This window comes from Solea solea, chromosome 16 (genome assembly GCF_958295425.1).
Source record: "Solea solea chromosome 16, fSolSol10.1, whole genome shotgun sequence".
Classification (NCBI taxonomy): domain Eukaryota; kingdom Metazoa; phylum Chordata; class Actinopteri; order Pleuronectiformes; family Soleidae; genus Solea; species Solea solea.
In genome coordinates, this window is record NC_081149.1 from 7,864,234 (window position 1) to 7,884,351 (window position 20,118).

The 20,118-nt window shown below is 39.2% G+C and overlaps 1 protein-coding gene across 1 annotated transcript in view; it reads left to right on the forward strand.

Annotated features, from left to right (window-relative positions):
* The window catches only part of hs3st4 (heparan sulfate (glucosamine) 3-O-sulfotransferase 4), a 105,177-nt gene that overhangs the window by 54,480 nt on the left and 30,579 nt on the right, over positions 1-20,118 (forward strand). The window lies entirely within an intron of this gene.

Genomic DNA, 20,118 nt, shown 5'->3' on the forward strand with positions numbered 1-20,118 from the left:
CTGAACAGACCATCATTATAACGACTTTCCTCCAAAGAAAGACAATACAAGAATGATTCTTACTGGTATACCTGCACTACACATCCTCAAGGCTGTGTGGAGTCCATCTGCACACATTACTAAGTCCCGCAAAAGCAAAGAAAAGAAACCAAGACAAGAAAAGTTAAGTCATTGTTAGTCTGTGGAATTAAATGTGGCCACTACTCTTACACAACAGATGAAAATAATATATAGTATATGGCCTCCATTAATCCAGGGTGTGTGGTTGTGTGGTAAAGTGGAATGACTTCATAACTCTTTATTTCAGAGTTATATACAAAAAAAAAAAAAAAAGTCTTCCCTCAACAAAGTTAAGTGTGTAGGACTTCAGTGACATGGTGTAAGTGTTAGTGTAGAGTGTAAGTGATCATTTGCACACTGTCACCTCTGCCTTTGAATGGTTGGGTTGCCAGATATCGTGACTCACGCCTGACAGAGAAACAGCCGTTAGATTTGAACATTAAAGGGCGCATTGTCTGACAAAAGCAGGGCGGGAGAATGTGAGATTAAAAACCGGTGGAAGACGGAGCATATAAATATACTTATACTTATCCCGGAGTGTGCACTGTAAGTGTGTGCATATTCAAAGTTCAAATTTATTGTGTGTTCTTTTATGTGTTTGGGTTTTTTTTTTTAGACTGCATCACCCAGTACAAATAAAGTTTAATTGTGCGACCTCCAGCAAAATAAAGCTATCATAATATCAATGATGAAAACATTTAAAAAGGAGCATATTAAAGTATAAAACAAATTAAAGTTATAGTGTATATAATAAAACAAAAATATGGATGAATTTAATGAAATGCGTATCGACAAAAAAGAAAATAAACTTAAAATACGGCTGCTTCGTACAATGAGAAATAAAATATAAAGGTGACTTGTAAGATATCGCAGTGCAGTGTAAGTATCTGTGTGATACAGTTTGATTGAGTATTGCAAACCCCGTGTATGGACGACTGACCTTGACACTGAAAGGTTCCCGTCCGTGAATCCGTCGCCATTTGTCGCGACAAAGCCGCGTTTTTCCGAAAACATACAGCGAGCGTTATTATGCCTTTGCATGCCTTTGCCTCCCTAAAACCCGACACACTCATGCTGCTCACTACCAAGAATATCCTCACACTTAGTAATGACTTGTAACACACTCGAGTGAGAGGATTTTTTTCCCACCCCGCCAATTCTGAGCTGGGATGACTGTGGTTGTTGTAGTTTTCACTGCAGGCTTCTGGAGCTCAGTTATGCTAAAAAAAATAGTGACTCAGTGTACGAGGTGTGCCCATCACGCGGCACTGCGTTACAAGGTGCCAAAAACCCAATCCAATGCTGAGAGTCGTCCTCTAAAGTGTTATAAAATAAAAGTGGTGTCCCCTTTATCTCCATTCACGCAGTATTTAATTATATCAGTCGTACAATTTGCTTCCTTATGGCTAAATCCAGGTTTAAATAAATAAATAAATAAATAAATATAGAGTGTTGTAGTCCGGTGTGTGGTGCTGACATTTAGTGCGATTTAAGTTTTGTTTCCTGTCACTTTGTCTGCTTTTTATTAGCCTTTTTGTAAGATCTGCGTCACATCTACTGTCCAGAATGAGTGACCCACTTTGGGTGTTGAGAATGAAATGGAGTTTTCAAAGGATTGATGGGGAGTGTGAACAAAAACAATCACATCTGTCTCCTTTGTCTTTTATGCTTCTTTTGTTTCCCTGATCGCTCTCTTTAATAGTGTGTTTTTTTTTTATCCCTTTTGCTTTTAGTTTTATAGAACAACAACTCCCTTTTTTCGGTCTCTCCACACTCACAAGGCTTTTAAACATTGGTAGCACCTGCAGAGAGTGTCGGTGACCACATGGGAGGAGAGTTGGTGACCTCGGGTGATTCTGAGCTTGCCTGTCTCTCACAGGCTCCACAGCTTCTACTCTGCTTTTAGACAGACGTGAGCGGCAGAGACCCACTTTTGCCACGACTGCTGATGAATTCTTTTTGTTCTCACCCGTCCCAGACGTGCCTTTGATCACCACGTCTATTTTTACAGTCACTAAAGCTAATAGAACACATGAGAGACCAGTATTTTGCAGTATGGAAATCCTTCCTTACCCACCGTACTGTACGTCAGGCGTACTGTATCTCAGATGTTTGACATCAGCCCTTAAATTAGTGATGGTATTTTCATCTGTGTCTGGTTGCCTTCAGTGCCCGTTTGAAGCATAACAGACAGCACATCACGGTGTAATGAAAAAGACAGGCAAACGGCACAGAGCTTATTTCGGATTTCCATCATAGTCACGGCACATTTAGAAATCACAGCGATGTCCCTTGGCACACAGTTTTCTTCTGAGAGCTGATTTTATGTATCGGGCGTGGAATCGTACGATGCCGCTGCATCCAATGAGTCTTTGTTTTCCAAAGCCTAATGCAGCTTCATATTTCCAAGGATGCATTTAGTCATACCTCATTTGGTTTGAGGACACTTAACATGCTCAATTAGTTTGTCTGTTTTTTTTTTCGCTGTCATTCATTTTAATAATGATCATTGTCTGCTTCATTCTCAAATAATGTAATTATGGGTTACACGGCGCAAACCTTTATGTGAACAGATGATTTTCATCGTTCCCCCCAGGCTGATATTTTCCCGTAGTCTGTTCGAGTTGTGGGTAGCACGGTGGTGCTGTGGTTAGCACAAGGTCCCTTATGTTCTTGTTGGAATCTCACTTCACCCGGGGGCCGTTCTGTGTGGAGGAAAGTCCAGGTGGACATGCAGGTATTAGGATTATGCTTAAGTTCATTGGAGACTCTGAAGGCTTTTGCTTTCACTCACAACGTGAATAAATTAGAGAAAAAAAACAACAACTCCTGATCAAGCAAAATAAATAAATGCCATGGTGTTGCTGTTACTAGCTTACTGCTCTAGGAAGTTGTGAGGAAGTTTAATTTTGTAAACATTTGCATTATTCATTCTGATATTTGTGAATTTCACGGCATCAAGAACACGCACGCTAATAAAATGTTCAATGTTAGAGGTTATGGCTGTACATAAGACATGAATGTAACCCTGCATTTTTAAGAGTGAAGCCTCGGAATGAGGATGGAATTAGTACTTATCCACCAGGGTGGCGACTCTGCTAGTTAATAATAGCATAATAACCTACAAACAAGAAGAACTCACAATTTTTTTTTACGTGACATTTAATAAAGTGTCTCTTTTACATAACATATTATGATCAACCTGAAATTTCTTGATGAAAAATGTACCTTACAACCTACAGATCAGTGAGTTATTATAATTAGATTCCAATCATCCTGCTGGCCCGATTTGACCCTCTGATGGGCCAGTACCATACGTTTAAAACATCCTTCTCTCAGAGTGTAAAACACTGTGGACCAATTAACTGGAATCAGACTAATTTCTATGATCCAACCCATCCGTTGTGCTTTCACACTATACTTGATATAATAATCCATGTGCAATAATTAATAATCCACTTGTGTATAATTAGGCTCTTGTAAACAAAACATGTGGTTTTTACACCATATTTATATAGTCTTTTTGATACACACACAATCTGTTTTTATAAGTGTATTATTTTGTCATTTAATTAAAGGGGTGATTTTTTTGTTGAAATTAAAATGTTGCATTTTTTTTAGTCTGTATTTGGTTTTGATAATCCTACATCTTACTTTTCTCTTCCTTAATATGAGTTTTTCCAGCCTTTAACAGCGAGCATATCACTGATGTCAGGTTTGGGCAAGCGCTCGTTGCGTTGGCGTAATTACGCGACAGTTTGTGTGAAATTTCACTGACACACACTCGGTGGAGAAATGGAGCAGAGAGCATAGAATTTGATCAAATACTTGAAAAGTTATATTGGACATATGTTTTATGCTGTTTTTTTTTTATTTAACTTTAAACTGTTAATACGCTCTTTTAACATGTAGGTAATTGTAAATAAAGGCCAGGTGTTGAAAGTTCTAAGTGTTCTGGAAAAATGGTTCAAACGCACTTACTCAAGGACATTTTATGGACATTTTTATGGGTAAAATAGGCAAAAAAAGGCCAGACGGACATTAGGTATTAAAGGTAATTGGTCAAATACCAATTCTCGAAGATTCAAAAAGGAAGACTGCGTCGACCTCTGATGATCGATGACGTGCCATAACATAAATATGGATGAGAAAGCTTGCAATGGAGGAAGGTTTGACAAATAATGTTGGCATCAAACGTGCAAAAGGCCTTAAATTGACCATCATGTGTGTGAATGTGTGGGTTGCTGACCCTGTGATGGTGACCTGTTTACACTATCCTCTGCACAAAGTCAGCTTGGATTGGTTCCAGTTTCTTCAGGATGAATGGTTGGATGCTATACTGCACTACTGCACCTTACAACTGTTTATCTTCTCCTCTGCTCATAAACAGCATTTTGGAAGTAGAAAATAAATAAATAAATAAATAAATAAATAACTGGCTGCACACTGTTGTGCTAAAGCAGCATAGGCATATCAGACCCGTCAAGCATGGCATTAGCTTCCAAAATTCCCTGAATTTGTTGGGTGTTAAGGGATTACCATGGCGTACATGGCTTAGTAGGGCTCTAAAATTCCCAGATTTTGCATTTGTAATGATTATATTCACTCCCCCACCCCATTTTTTTTTATCTGTGGCTGCTTTTTTTGTTAATCTACTGAGGTTATGTATTGCTGCCAAACACCCATCGCCCTGGAAATAGCACCTGCAACTGTCAAACCAACCTTGTTGTGAATAGTAAAGAGAAGCCTTTCCTTGTAATACGTCTTTGGCAATCTGTCTAGACAGAAATGATATCTCAGATTAATGAAACACTGATGGGAACATCTGTGATTTTGGCTGAAAGGGTAAGCTACCATATTATGACTCAACCACACACCCATTCGTTTTATGTTTTATATATATAAAAAAAAACGAGATTATTTCCATAATAATTCATCTTAGGGGTGGAAGGAGGTGATAGGGTTTTTGCCTTTTGGCCACAGTTATAAAAATGTAAATACATTCCATACACTACATAATGTACACTATCCCTCACAGCCACAATCATCAATAAACTCATGAACGTTTAAAAGTCAACATCGATCCATTAAATGCCCTTTTTTTTTTCTTTTTTTCTGAGCAACTGCTCAATAATGTTTTGCTGAAAAATTCATTGTGTTAGCATTTAAGCAGCCGTTAGCAATGAAGGGCAATGCAGGAGATAGACACCGCTAATTAGCTCGAGGCTATGAATGCTATGATATGTGGCTTCGGCCTAATCAGCGTAGACTCCGTGTTTGTGAAAACAAACAGTTCCGTATATTGGTTGAGATTTTCTCATTAACAGAAATGATATAGTGTTGTTTTTTTTTTTTGTTTGGAGAACGTGTAGTTATATGCAGCGAGCTGATTATGGTCTGTTGACTATAGATAACTTTGTAAGCTTAAACGCAATAATTTATTGCCAGTTTCGCAGTGAATTGAATTATAGCGCACAGAGTTTTATATGTCATGTGGTTCATTACTGCCTTTGTTACCTTTATTACTGTGTGTTAACAGGATTGTCATCGTCGTCATCGTCCCCCCACACACACACATCAGCTGTAAATTGTCTGAGCTAATTTGCCTCAAAGTCATATACATAATTAAATCATTGTTATAATATGGATTTGTGTCCGTTGCGATATATTGAGGCGGTGAGTGACACATGTTCCAGTAAAACCTGCTGCAGTTTTAAAGTAGTGTGTATATGACAGAGTGTATATACACTGCATAATGATCGTTTTTATTTTTCTGAAGGCAGTGAATTAACTAGCACTGTTTAAATCATACAATAATTAGCACTAGTCTCTTATTGATTTTTAAAAATGTACTCTAAGTGTTAGTAATTCTCAAGTATTAATTCCCGAACGCAGTAAATTAAATTCCTTATTATTATGTTTTCACACACATTTAATTTCCATCTCATTTTCCTGCATGCGAGAGACACCGGAGCCATATCCGCATCATCTTTCATGGCCATCATCATAGTATTTCAATCAGTTTTTGTTTTCTTTTTCTTTTTCTCCCTCCAATAAACAGATGGCCCTGGTATGATCCTTTTTTATTGTAACCATGGTAACTACACAGTGCAGGTGCAAACTTGCCCCCGTCTTTGCTGGATATGTGAGGCTTAAAAGTTTTTTTTTTTATGTATATACTGGATATGTAGTATATACATTGCTCTTTTGTGTTGTTTGAACGTGCAACACCACTGCACTCCGCTGTAATACATAATTAAACCGCAGTAGGTTTTACTGAAACGTGTCACTCACTGCGTAAACATCAGTCACCTTTTTGTCTTTATTAAAAAAAAAAAAAAAAAAAAAAGGGCAAATGTGTCAGAAGTCATGTCAGCAGTATTTATTCATCCGCCTTTTATCATATTCAAATGCTGTCATTATCATGTCTCCGTTTCTCAACACGTGTTTTTGACAAACGATGACAAACGACACCAAGGAACACTTTGGACACGGCGACAAAGTAAAACTGAGGAAAGGTCAGGTCACGACCATAAATGACACTCAGTACTGTATGTGCTGATGACCAATCATTGAATAGAACTTCTGGTGAAATTTAAAGATTCGCAAAAATAGATCGTCTTAGATGGATAAAAGGACGCGGGAAAATTAAATATAATGCTGTGGTTGTTTATTACATTACAATAAGGAAGAAAATATCACACACGGAAGATGGTGGCAGATAAATCCATATTGATGTCAGCGACTTTTGACCTCAGTGAATCAATGGTAATTGGATGAGACTCATATTGGAAGCTCAAATTCGGTGTGTTTTAGTTTACAGCAGCTTATCGCGTGAGTGTGTGTGAGAGCAGATCTATATTTACACCTTTTACTGCCATCACAGTAACTGGAAAAATCTATAGATCGATACACTTTATTAGGTCCTTAATAAACATAAAGACTTTTTTTTTATAATCAGAATCAGACAATTATTTAATCAATCAGCTGACCATTTTACGCATGTTTTTACGCTTTGTTCTCAGAAATGTAATAAATGCTGCTAAATCAGTATATGTATTTATTTTTGTTATATTTAGATCATACTTTACCTTTATTGTGTGTATTATTTTCTCCAAGCAATTACATTTCATCAGATGAAAATTAGCCAACAAATATAATCTGTACGATATGTTGACCATCGGCTTTTTAAATTTCTAAAGATCAGCACTGGCAAACATATATACATATCATAATAACATAACATTTCAGTTTATTTACTCACATACTGGATGTGAAGGTGAGAGGAAAATGGAAGAGGCTTTTTCAGAGAAAAGAATAAAACACAATTTTATGCCTTGACAAGCAGTGGACATCAGAATAAGACATCAGAGAAACCACAGGCCTTCACTGCTTAAGATTTTACAGCTGTAAACAAACCCTGTCAAACTACCCGAGCCTCGTCAGCATGTGTTCACTTTTTCCTCCCACTTTTGTTTTAAAAAAAAACACAAAAACCAAAAAAGTACTGTATTTTTCAGTGTGATCATACCCTCTCACGGGGATGTATTATCTTTGTGTCTCAAATGCGACGTGAACAATCCATTACTTGGTCAGATACACATGTTTGTAAAAGAGAAGAGAAACCATCTATTTCTAATGATATTGTTTTTTTTTTTAAACTTTCCTTTTCACCAGAGAACCACCACGCCTCGTGCACTGCATGCACACCATCAGGTCACTTAAATTCAAGTGTGTGTGTGTGTGTGTGTGTGTGTGTTTTTTATGCACTGACCTGCAAAATTGTACATGGCTGAGGGAATAATCTGTTCAAGTCCACGCAGAGTGGCATGACTGCCTCACAAAACCGACAAAAGGCATCAGTAGTTCTGGTGAGCTGGACGCTGCGGGCTGCAGATTAATGTGGCGTCCTTTGTTTAGTTGTAGCTACTACAGTTCATAAACTCTGATATTGCAGAGGGAACATCAGGTTTTTTTTATTTTTTCTAATATACCGCAACAGCCTCTGGAGCATCGGGGACCCTGGAGAGTGAAAGCGGAATTCTCGCAAGAGCAAATGCAAAAGGAAATCATGAATAAAATATCTCCATCATTGCAGTCGTATATAAAATATTCAGGCCTAAAGATAATTTTTAAATCACTGACAATGATTTTGTTTTTCATTATTCAAAGAGCAGAGGCTAAGGAAGTAGTGCACGCAGGAGCACAAACAATTGTGTGCATTTCATTTGATTATCTGATTAAAGGAAATACAAAATGTCACTTTCCATCAACGTTATTATGTCATTATCGAGGACGGTGACTGAATCCATCGCAAGAGAACATCCCAGTGAGCACTAAAGGTCACTACAGTGACCAGGCGCTGAGCACTTCAGATAATCTATGTGGATTCTACAGAGCAACATTGTTGTCAGCAGTTCTGATTGTTCAGAGCCATTTTTGAAAACCTATAAGAGATTGGACTCTTGACGCCACTGACGTGTGCTGACTGCATTTATATCGTTGGATGGAAACACGTTTAAAAATAGCATGGTCTATCGAAACAGTGAAGTTATGACTGACATGGATTCAAACAGCTGTGGCTTAAATATCCAACACTTTGGAAGTCTCTTGTACTTGTTATTTTCATGTTACACACGAGAAGAAGAAATTCAAGTTAATTATTTCCCCAAAGCAAATCACTCCCAACTGCTATCCATTCCAATCCGTTCCTCTGGATTCAATTACCACAGAATGTAGTCACAGATGCACAGAAATAAGTGATCACCGTTATGGGATTCAGTTAAACAGGAACTCTGTGCTCTTTACTAATGGTATGCATTTCAGGTGGATTTCTACGAGCAATGAGCAATACTGTATTCCAATGTTACTCAGCCGTGCTGATGCTGCTATTGTGCGTTAACCAACACATTAACCCTTTTGTTCTTATCTTTTATTCCCTTAAACGTCTCTTTTTGCCTGCATTGTTTGTCAAGGCCGAAAAGGGAGGAAGATAATTGTAACCGCAGGTCAATTACAGTGGCAGCGGTGAATATTCAATAGGTCACACGAGTTCTTTATTTTTCCACTCCTTAAAGGTCATGTGTTGCACAGCATGAAGGGCATCAACAAGCGAGAAGTCGAGAAGTGGCCCGCGGGGTCACGGGGTCTGCCCTCGCTGTGATACGTACATGTTAAAGTTGTAAGGAACACTATAGCCGCGACAAGCTCCGAGGCAGCGAAAGGTCAGAGGCTTTGATTTGAGATAACTGATGTCATGTGACCAAACTGCAGAGCTCCTCACACCGCGCCGAGGCTCAGCCTTCACAAGGACTTCACAGCAGACTAATTGCAATAAAAATGGAAGTGACCTGATTCCGCAGTGTCTTTCATATCAGTATGTGGCATATTTTTCTGTAATTGGCTGCAATGAAGTGTAGGCCCTGATTCACTCAGTATTTTAGATGACATTTAACTACTTTGACTGACACTTTCCTCATATTTTTTCCACTCACAAGGCCGCCCTATCTAGACAGCGATCAAAACACTTCTGCCTATGCTGGTAATAGACTTGCAGTCTCCTTTGTGCAACCTTTTGAAATTGCCCCGCTAGTCTAGAGGAATGAAAGCAGTTTAGACAAGATTTATGCTAATGTTAAAGTACAACAAGTAGTTCAACTAAGTGCAAGGCAGAACAGACAAAAACACAGCATACAAAGACAGGAAGAATGAGATATTTAAACTAAAGAAAAACATGGGTTTAAGACAAACGTGTATTGTCTTTTTTCGCCTCCACCACCATGTCTTGAAATGAAATACTCTGGATTTCTATTTGTGGCACAGAATGAATTTGCTATTTCACAATCTTTTTTTTGTGCGAGGGGGAAAAAAGTCCATTCGCTCTCGAAATCCTCGGCTTGTTGATTAGTCTCAGCTGGCAACAGTTTCTAATGACTGTGAGACTCTGACAGGTGCAGTCAATACGGCGAAATAACTAGGTGCAGGAAGGGAAGTAACGTGCACGAGCCTCAACTGACGCTGGGAACAAGAGGAGACTCGGGGCAGTCGGTTGATTAGCGCCACACTGGAGACTCTCGGTGTGGGAAGTGGTTTAAATGGAGAACAGAGCCACAGATGATTCCTCGATGAAGGCCACAGCCTGGAGCACTGATGCCAAAATACACGCCTCAAGTGTGATTGTAATTGCCTCCAGGTGTTTCATTTATTTTGTCTTTTATTTATTTATTTTTTCAGTGTTTAATCATTTTGCTCAATCCGGTATTAGCATAAAGGAACTGTGTGAAAGAAATGTATAATATTGAGCAATACAATGTCGCTTTACTGTTTATCTCACATTTGCATATCATCACTGACCAGGGAAGTTTTAAAGTTAGACTTAAAACAAGGTTTTTAATACCCACTCACACCGTGAAACTTTCCTTCTCTTCTTAATGTATATTTTCTAATTGTATTAATTCCTATTTTATTGTGGGAACCTTGTGGGTGTTGTAAAGGGCTATATAATTAAATATGCAATGATTAGGAATTAAGGAAACTTGGTAGTAAACTGAATCAGTGGCTACACTGATAAAATAGAACAGCCAGTATATTCAGATTATAATTTGTTGTGAGTTTGTATTTTGGCCGGTCACTCCATGCCAGGAGAGTTAATTATGCTGAACATTACCGAACCTTAAAGGCCTCATTTAAAAATGTCTCGAATAGAGAAGAAAATATGAAAGGTATGTATTTAAGATACCTCTGAAAAATGTAGATGACTTAAAGCAGAGAGGGATTAAAAAGAGACGATGAAAACAGGGTAAATCTGTCCTTCAGTGCACATGTAATCCTCAAACTACCTGGCAACCCAAAAGCATTATCCGTGTTTAAATGCCAGTGGTCACAGTTTTACATAACTTGCCTATTAAATTGTTGAAATGAACAGTCGTATATATTTGTTTTCCTGCATACAGTCGATGAGATTGAAACCGTTCTTATCTTAGCCCTATAGAAAATTAAGCCACAACCTTCATGCACAGACATGGCATAATGTTTCACTGCTGTTGGACGGAGCCCAGATAGCAGATTGTTATCACAAAGAAAACATAATGGGGAAACAACTATCTCTAAGCCTTCAGAGCACATTTGCTTGCTTAGAGGGGAGATGTTAACATATCTGTAAAAAAAAGGATATTGTAAAAGTAATGGTTTGCACTTGCTCGGCGTGAAAACTGCTTTGAGATCATTTACGGGGTTAGCTGCATAGAAATAAAGTTTACTAGGCACTAACTTACAATACGTGCCACATGTTAGACATTAGTCACTCTGGATTTTGTGTATTAATCTTTGGCCTTGAGGTGTAAATAGCTGCACACCTGACCCTGCAGAGTTGCTGTACCACACTGTGCAGCAGTAACCCAGGTGATTGATGAAATGGTGAAGGAGGATGGTTTGGATGATTTGTATTGCAGGTATAATGGTTAAAAGAAGTCCACAACCTGCATCCTTACAAAATATTTGTTTTTTTAGTCATCTGAAGGGCTGCGTAAAGACACATTTTTGACACTTGAGAGATAGATATCTGGACTTTAATACCAATTCAGAAAGAGTACAAAACACAACTTTCTGCTCTCACATTTCCTTTGCTCCATCAGTTACTGAAATAAAATGTGTTATTTCAGTCTTTTTTTTGGACATACATGTTTAAAAAAAAAAAAACGTTCGTAACCTCCTGCACACTTCAACACAGCCAATCACAAATACTGTTAGATCTCAGTAAAACAGAGTGCATTACAATACATATTCAATATTAAGCAAATATCACTGCATCATTTTTGTAGTGCGCAACAAAAAACGTCACTAAAATCAGTATTGTGTGCCTGGTGTGTGGGAGAACGTCTCTTACTGTGTTAAAGTGGTTGGTAGGCAGAGACCTCCAGTATTTGCCTGGAAACACCATCTAGTTAGCCCGCTTTGGTATCGTTGCAGTTTTACAGGCTGGTCTTTCTGTGGCTGTTGACCTCGCCGCTCTAACTGGTTTAGTGCATCGAGGAGAGTGTTGTTCCTGCTGCAGGCTGTCCCTGTATCCAATGATTGTCTTTATTTCCTTTCCACATGAACTGGGATATGTTGTTATTGACGTGTTGTCCTGTGCGCTGTCTATACCTGAAGTCTCTGATGGCCCTGCACAGTTTCCCCTCAATCCTGCTTCTTTTGTCACCTGGGCGACTGTATCAGCTGTGGTGTTTGTTTGATTGATGCATTCTTTGATGCTCTTTGTTACAGTCAAATTTGCTGCACAAATATTGATGTCGGGAGCAGATGATATTTGTCCCTCTGTTACCTGACACAGACAGCTGCTATGATGACTGATGTAAAGTCTCTTAGTTGGTAAAAAAAAGCTCTATGATTCAACATCAGGTGGCTGGTGACAGGTGCACCAATGACACAAGCATAGTTGATACCGACTCCTTTGCATCTGGTTCGACTACATTGTAAATAAAGGACATAGTCTCAGCGTCCGGAAATGAGGTCTATGTGGGAGTGCCTGAAACCGTAATTCTCTTGAATGACCACCGGGGGCCGACTTCCCTGATTGTAAGTCTGTAAGTAAATTACCCCACTTCTCACTTGATTTATAACATCATTAAACATTTTCCTGAGGACTTCATTAGTTTCATGCGTTCTCATGTACATTTAGTAAATCATGGTCCCTTTAGAGTCAAATAGACGACAGAGCAGGCTGTGCTTTAGTGTGTGGCTATCGTGGGGTTGACCGCTGATCACATGCATGTTGACCTGCCTGCTGGTTCTCACACTTTGCAAAATCTGCTCTTCACTTCACACGAGAATGGCGCTCGCTAAACTGCCAAAACTCCTCCTTTGCTTCACTACAGTACAGAGTCTGGGCCTCTGTAATATTGCAAATTTAAAATTAAGGAACATCATGTGCAGTGCGGGCTGTGTAAAAGTGATCTCATCGGCCATTATGTTGATAAGTGACCACGAGTTGGCAAGCAAACAAGCTTTAAGGGTGACAAATTTGAAGGCGCTAGCATGAAGCTTAGCTCATAACCTCACTCTTCTGCCCTCCGCGTCTTCCCTGACTGTGAATGTGAGTGGTGTGCATCACATCCCCAGGTGGTGGATAGGTTGAGGTCAGGAAAGTGTTGATCCGTGTAAATTGTATGATGATGTCTGTGGTACTATTTCAAGTTTAAAAGGGCTATTTGTGAGGAAAGGGTTAGTGTTCTTAAATCATAGAGTTACAACCAGGCACTGGGGAAAAACCTGACTGCAACATTAATGAGGAGACTCATTAAACAATGAGTCAGTCAGGTCGTGATCAGTTCAGCACCAGAAGAACCTCAACACTCAATACTTAAACACAGAAAGCTGCAGCTGTGGGTACAGAAATGTCTCTTGTTGCCAACACTAAGAAGCCTCACTACCCCTCTCAAAAACGTCTTGACCAGTGTAAATTTGTCAGAGGAAGCTGAAGACGGTCCCTAGTGTGGACACACTAGGGACAGTATTCTCACCTGCTCTCTTAAGCACAAGATTAATACACACAATCCAGAGTGGATATTTGACGTATAAAATGTTTTTAACACTCCTTTATTTTCACCTCGTCTCCTCTCATACTTTTTCCGTTGCTGGGGCTTGGCGCGGACACACTTCACTTTTACCTACTGCTGACACACAAAATAAATAAATCAAGCTGGTTGAATGTTAATAAGATTAAAAACAGAGGGTAGGGCAGTAATTAAGGTGCATTGACACACTGTAACACCAGGTGCAAGTGCAGCTCTGTGTATCGACAACCACACAATAATGTTTTGCATTGGTGTCGCTGTTGTACATATTTTACATCATGTCCCCTTTTAACTTTGAAGTCAGGTCACTTATCTGACAAAACAACATAATGTCAATCTTAAAAAACAGGTTACTTTTCTGCATGTTGTCTCAGTGGAGACGATACAGCAAAATTATTTTGATCCGTCCTAATGGAAAGAGTGAAACATTAGAGATTTAAGTGTCAGCACAGCTGTTAATTATTATGTTCTCCAAGGCGGTGCCCCCAGGGTGATATTGAATAAGCCTAGTGTTCAGCACATTCAGAAAAGCTTATGGCATAATTGAAATAAAACAGGGACAACTAGCTTAGTAGTATGAGTTTGCCAACCACCAAGTGTCTCTCTGCAAACGATGTATGAAATTGAAATCAAATTTAGAGGTCACTGCAAAGACGTTGTTAATGATCACTTATACTTGGCCTGGTTTTCTCAAACTGAAAGATGCTCATTATCCTCAATGCGCTCCAGTGGAATGTTATGTTATGAGATAAAGATGATATCGGCACTTGAGGTTGTTGTTATTGTGTTATTCTACCTGATGTGCTCAGGATGCTCAGGGATATGGATGTGGTTTTTTTGTGAGGGCGACTGCTGTACCTTCATAAAGAATACACCAGATGATGAGTCTGTCAGCTGTGGGGTGACTGGGTCTTTTTGGGCTGTGTGAGCTGCTATTGTTTTTCTTGTCTTGCTGCTTTGGATAAAATTGCCAGAAGGAACAACAATGATGCGTCTTGACAGGTATTCAGAACTGCCACTAAACCACTTCTATTACAGACACTGTTGTCGGCTTTTGGGGTCTGAGCACCGCTCATTCCAGCTCAGATAGAGTGTCAGAGTCACAGACAGAGCTGACGTGGGGTAATGTGTATGCAGCCCACAGCTGTGTGCTTCACTGTCACGGTCGGACCAAATGACAGCCAGTCGGGATTCTCTGTCTCTCGGTGAAGGACTGTCTGGGGCCAGGAAACACACTCGAGAACATGACGAGTGTTACATCGCTACAAAACACAAAAGTCAAATTGATGTTTAAAAAGTGGGAGAAATCTGAATAAGCTGTTATCATGATGTTGCTGTTTTTTTACAAACAGGTTACAATTATTGGACATGCAGCTGTGAACTGACTGAACCCTGTCCCAGATTGTGATTGTCCAGTAATAGCTGCACTGCAGTAAGTCCTGTCAAGCTCAGATTTTGAGGGCACGGGGTGGATTTCCATGTCAGCTGTGTTACATAGATAACACAGACATCATTAATTATAACCTTAATTCTCCTCATTTTAATTTGCAGTTTATTCTTCTTTATATCCAGCTGTTTCCTTCGATTTCCTTGTACTGTCACAGGGAGTAAATCATGTTCCAAAGTAATTTAAAACTGCTATAGTGAGCGGTAAAATAAATGATCTGATGATGATTCACAAAAACGATGTCACCTTATAGTAGCGGATGTTGCAGAATCAATTAAATAATATTTTTTAATGACACGTTCACTGCGTAGAAGCTAAAATGTCAGAGGTTACCCAGTATATTATTTCCAGGTCTTAATCCACACATTAGTTTATTACGTTGTATTTTATTAATCTGTGTCTGTGTTTGTTAGCACTTGGTGGGATGCTGGGGTATGAGTTGAGAGGGTACCTTTATCATTTTAAGAACAATTAATTCACGGGGTGGTTAGGTTTTTATGTTTTTCTTTACTGGTTTTTTTTACTCTTTACTATCTTTGCGATTTCCTCACAAAATAATTAAATTAATTCAGGTATAAGTACAGTGCTAATATATGAGTTTGATGCTGGAATGGGTTCTGATCATTTTAGTGCAGAGGGCTCAAACCCGTGGTCCACAGGTTACATGCGGCCCCCCACTCGCTATTATTTCAATCAAGTTATAATGATTAATTTATTTTAGTTTTAGTGTTTTTAATTGTTTTTCATTTCTCATTTGGCCATACATTCATCCTCTCATCGTTTTTCTTGAACAAGCTTGAAATAAAAAAAAAAAAACAGCTCAAGAAGTTTCTACCTCTAACTCTTGGTATTAGCATAATGTGTCTGCGAGCTACAGCTAAAAACAACCTGGTAGCATCTGCTAACTAGACTCTTCTTATATGCACAGGTGTTCATCAACCCTCGACAGCGGCACGTGACGATTAACTGCATTCTTAGTTTCACAGCAATTTTGTTCACATTTATTTTCCCCCAGTATATTGGAATCAAACAAATATGCAGCATGTAGAGAAGCTGCTTAATAGTTTTAACAGCTTATTTTAGATGCCCGTTGTGCTCCGTGAGATTGCACTGAACATCTGTTCTGAGGATAACAAGGAAATATCATGGGTACACTCTGCTGCTAAATACTTATCAAATCAACATAAAAGGTGTCTGATATGATTACTAGCATGTCATAGACATAAAAAAAAAGAGTGACTCGGCTTACAAAATTAACCTCAGAGGTATAGAAATACACATGTTAGAATTTTTAATTACCTGGGAGCAGTTAGAGTGTGTCATAAATGGAAACAAATGTGCCTCACATCAACATTTCAACACTTCAAATACCCCTTGGGTGTGCTGCAGCCTTTTTGTTTTTGTCTCGAGAAACCGTTTAGAAACTAATATGGACTCCAACCGTGCTGAGAAGTAAACAAGCCTAATTTCTGTGCAGCAAGCGACTTCCCAAAGCAAAAGCAAATGAACTTTTCTGCTTTGGTGCACTTAAGCAACATGAATAATTGCAGGCTTTATTGGGGAAGCGCGACAACATAGTCATGAGCTATGCATTAAGTCGTCATGATTATAGAGCTGTCTAAATGGGACTTGTACCATATCTTTATCAATAACACAAGTGTCTCTCCGAAAATTCATTCAGTCCCTGCGCAGAGACCTTTGTCTCGTCCTCTGTGCTACTCGGTTACACAAACATGCTTCTGAGACATGTCTGAGTGCATGAGAAATACAAATGTTCTAATCATTCCCGGTCGTTTAAGCAAAAATAAAAATAATGTATATGCAGCTTATCTTGAGATTTCAGGGTTTTTGTTTGAGATGTCAACATCCTCAACTGAGAGAAATAATAATGAACACCCAGAAAGAGAATAAACATATTGTAATATCACGTCAGGCTTGTTAAGTTTAGTCACTCATGTCTTGCTTTCTTATGCACTTCCTGTTTTATTTTGTATTCACCTTCCCTCTCATTTCAGACCCTGACTTCCCCTTGTGTGATTTCCCGCCCCGCCCCTGATTGCTTTCACCTGTTACCACTCCCTGTATAAATAGTCCCTGTCTTCCCCTGTCATGTCGCCAGTTCGTATCGTTTGGTCCATGAGTTACGTCGTCAAGTTTGTTCATATTATATTACATATAATCGTTGATATTGTTTTTTGATCTTCCTTGTGACCGTTTTGTGTTTATATTCTTATTAAGTAAACTTTTAGTTAAACTTAACCTTGACTTTGAGTCGTGCATTTGTCATAACACATATTTAATAGCTTTCTGTCTTGCTGAGGTTAAAGCCAGTGTGGAGGCCATTTATAATGAGGCAATCATCAGGTGGACCTCATGATAACATTGTTTCTCCTATGTTGCCCTGACAATCTCCAGGCTCAGAAACCTTTCCCGCCCCCCCAGACAAGCAGCACAAATCCTCTTGTGCTCGTGCAAACGACAGCGAAACATGCGACTGTAGCGTGTGAATATGAAAATGAGTCATGCAATCTGCAGAACGTTTTTGCATACAACATTTAGCCGGGTTTGTAAAGATTAATGGTGTCTGTTGACTCGATAATGCACACTTGAAATTTGACCATGTGAACGAGCAAGCAGAGGATTAATTGAGTAGAAAATTCTTTCTGACAAGCTTTTAACTGCTATACTCTGATATGAGAAAAAAACACACTTGTGTCCATTAAAAACATTAATGACTGTTTGCCAGATTGAGTTCATCTGCAATTTTCCCCCGTAGAATCCACTCTTCATAATACCTCCAAGATGTGTGTGGTGAGAAAGTCCAAATGTTTGTCAAATCCACTTTAAACCATGAAGCGCACTGTATACGTCCCTGTTGTGTGAGAGATGATTGTGGTGTGTAATATTAATTATGCCAACATCTGCTCGGAGAAACTGCAGGAAATTACAGAAATGATTGCACCCCGAATGCAATTCTACTAAAACAGAACAGAACAAAAACAACCATATTATGGGTATAATGACAGTATGAAGATTGAACAATGAACATTGTGATACATAAAGGGAAGGAAAGCCTGTTGCTGTTTTATACATTGTGAGGCTAAAAGCATGGAGTTACTGAAACATAACACTCTTATTCTAAAACGGTTACGGCAGTGAAGACAAGCCTCCACTCTTCTGGGAAGGCTTCCCACAAGACTTCAGACTCTGGCTGAGGGGATTTGCTCCTATTCTTCCAAAAGTCTATTAAGGATGCTTGGTAGAGTTGAGTAAAAAGACCATTATAACTGTCTGTAAATTTCAGATAAGGGTTTGAGTTTAAGGTCCACACAGGCCACTTAAGTCCTTCCCGTAGACTGAATATTCGCAGGTCAGGGAAGTGAAGCCAATGTGAAAGTTCCCAAAAACTGTCTTCTCTGGACACCTGATGGTCAGGTCTTCACGGGATGTTTTGAAAGTCCAATTCAAGCACAAAGTGTATTTGTATATGAACACCATATGATGGACAGCTAAAGGAGCATCCATTAGCTGAATGGTTGCAGGTGAAGATGGACGTACAGTGGACAAACTCACACTCATACTACTAGTTTTCCAAATAATGGTTACTTCATGAAAAACAGGATGTTGACCGAAATACTCAAACTGAGAACTCCATTGGGTGATGTCACCACAACAAATTGGAAAACCACATTGCAAGCCCATTTCCAAGAAATCACTTTGATGATGCACTCATTTGTTTGTATTTCCTGTTGAGTTGTGGTGATAAATGTACGATAATTGTTTTGTGAATGATTTTCCCTAAGTGAGGAGGAATGAGAATGAACATTTAACACTGCATTTGGGATAGAATATGTGGAGGTTGCCTACTGTACAACCCAACCCGTGACATATTATATAAAAAATCAAACCAAATCAAATAGTAAATTAAATATTTATTCCAATATAATAATAGAAATGCAAAGGCCAATATTTGCATATATTAATTCTTAGTAAAACTACACAACAGACATATTCTTCACCAGGTTTGTTAAAGTAAAATAATAACAACAACACAAACAACAGTGTGTTCCTGTCAGTGCTTTCCTCAGAAAGAAAGAGCAACCCTTAATTACTGTGAAACGAAATATGAGTCGGATGTCCCTGCCCTCATTTTAGTTCTTCACAACAAATCTTTGTTTACTCTGAAATGTTCTGACTGGAGGAAATAATCATGTCACTTCATAACTGTTTTCATCTCTGGCAGTTGAATGAGTTGATTAAGTCACTAGAGAGGGCCTTAGGCAAAGTTTTTTTTAAGTATCTTCCTAATATTTATCCCCCAAATATGCTGAACAAAGAAGTTGCGCTGTGTTTTGTGTGATATCTGGAGTTCAACTGAAGGATTAAAATGCGCCTCTGCAAACAAGGGGCCACGACAGAAATCACAGAAAACACAAATTATGTTTGCTCCCATTGTATCACTCACTCTTAATCTCATTGTCTAGCACTTTACTCTCCACATGAGGGTCACGGGGGGCTGGAGCCAATCCCACTCAGAGGGAAAGATGGGGTACAGCTTGGTCACCAGTCCATTGCAGGGTCAACACACAGGTGTGAATGTAAGAGTGAATGGTTGTTCGTCTCTAAGGTCAATTTAGATTATCCAATTAACCTCTGCGTGTTTTTGACCTAGGGCCATACAGTTGGTGTAGTGGTTAGCACTCTTGCCTTTGCAAGAAGCAAGAAAACCCAGGTTCGAGCCCTGGTCGGAACAAGGGCTTTTCTGCATGGAGTTTGCATGTTCTCCCCGTGTGTGTGGGTTTTCTCCGGGTCCTCCGGCTCCCTCCCACAGTCCACAAACATGCAATATGGGGATTAGGTAAATTGGTAACTCTAAATGTGAGAGTGAATGGTTGTTTGTGGCCCATCCTCCTATGTCAGCTGAGATTGGCACAGCACCCCCCCCCATGACCCCCATGACCCCTGGAGGATAAAGCGATAGAAAGCGATGTTTTTGACCTGTGGGGAGGAAGTCAGAGTACCTGGAGAAAACACAGG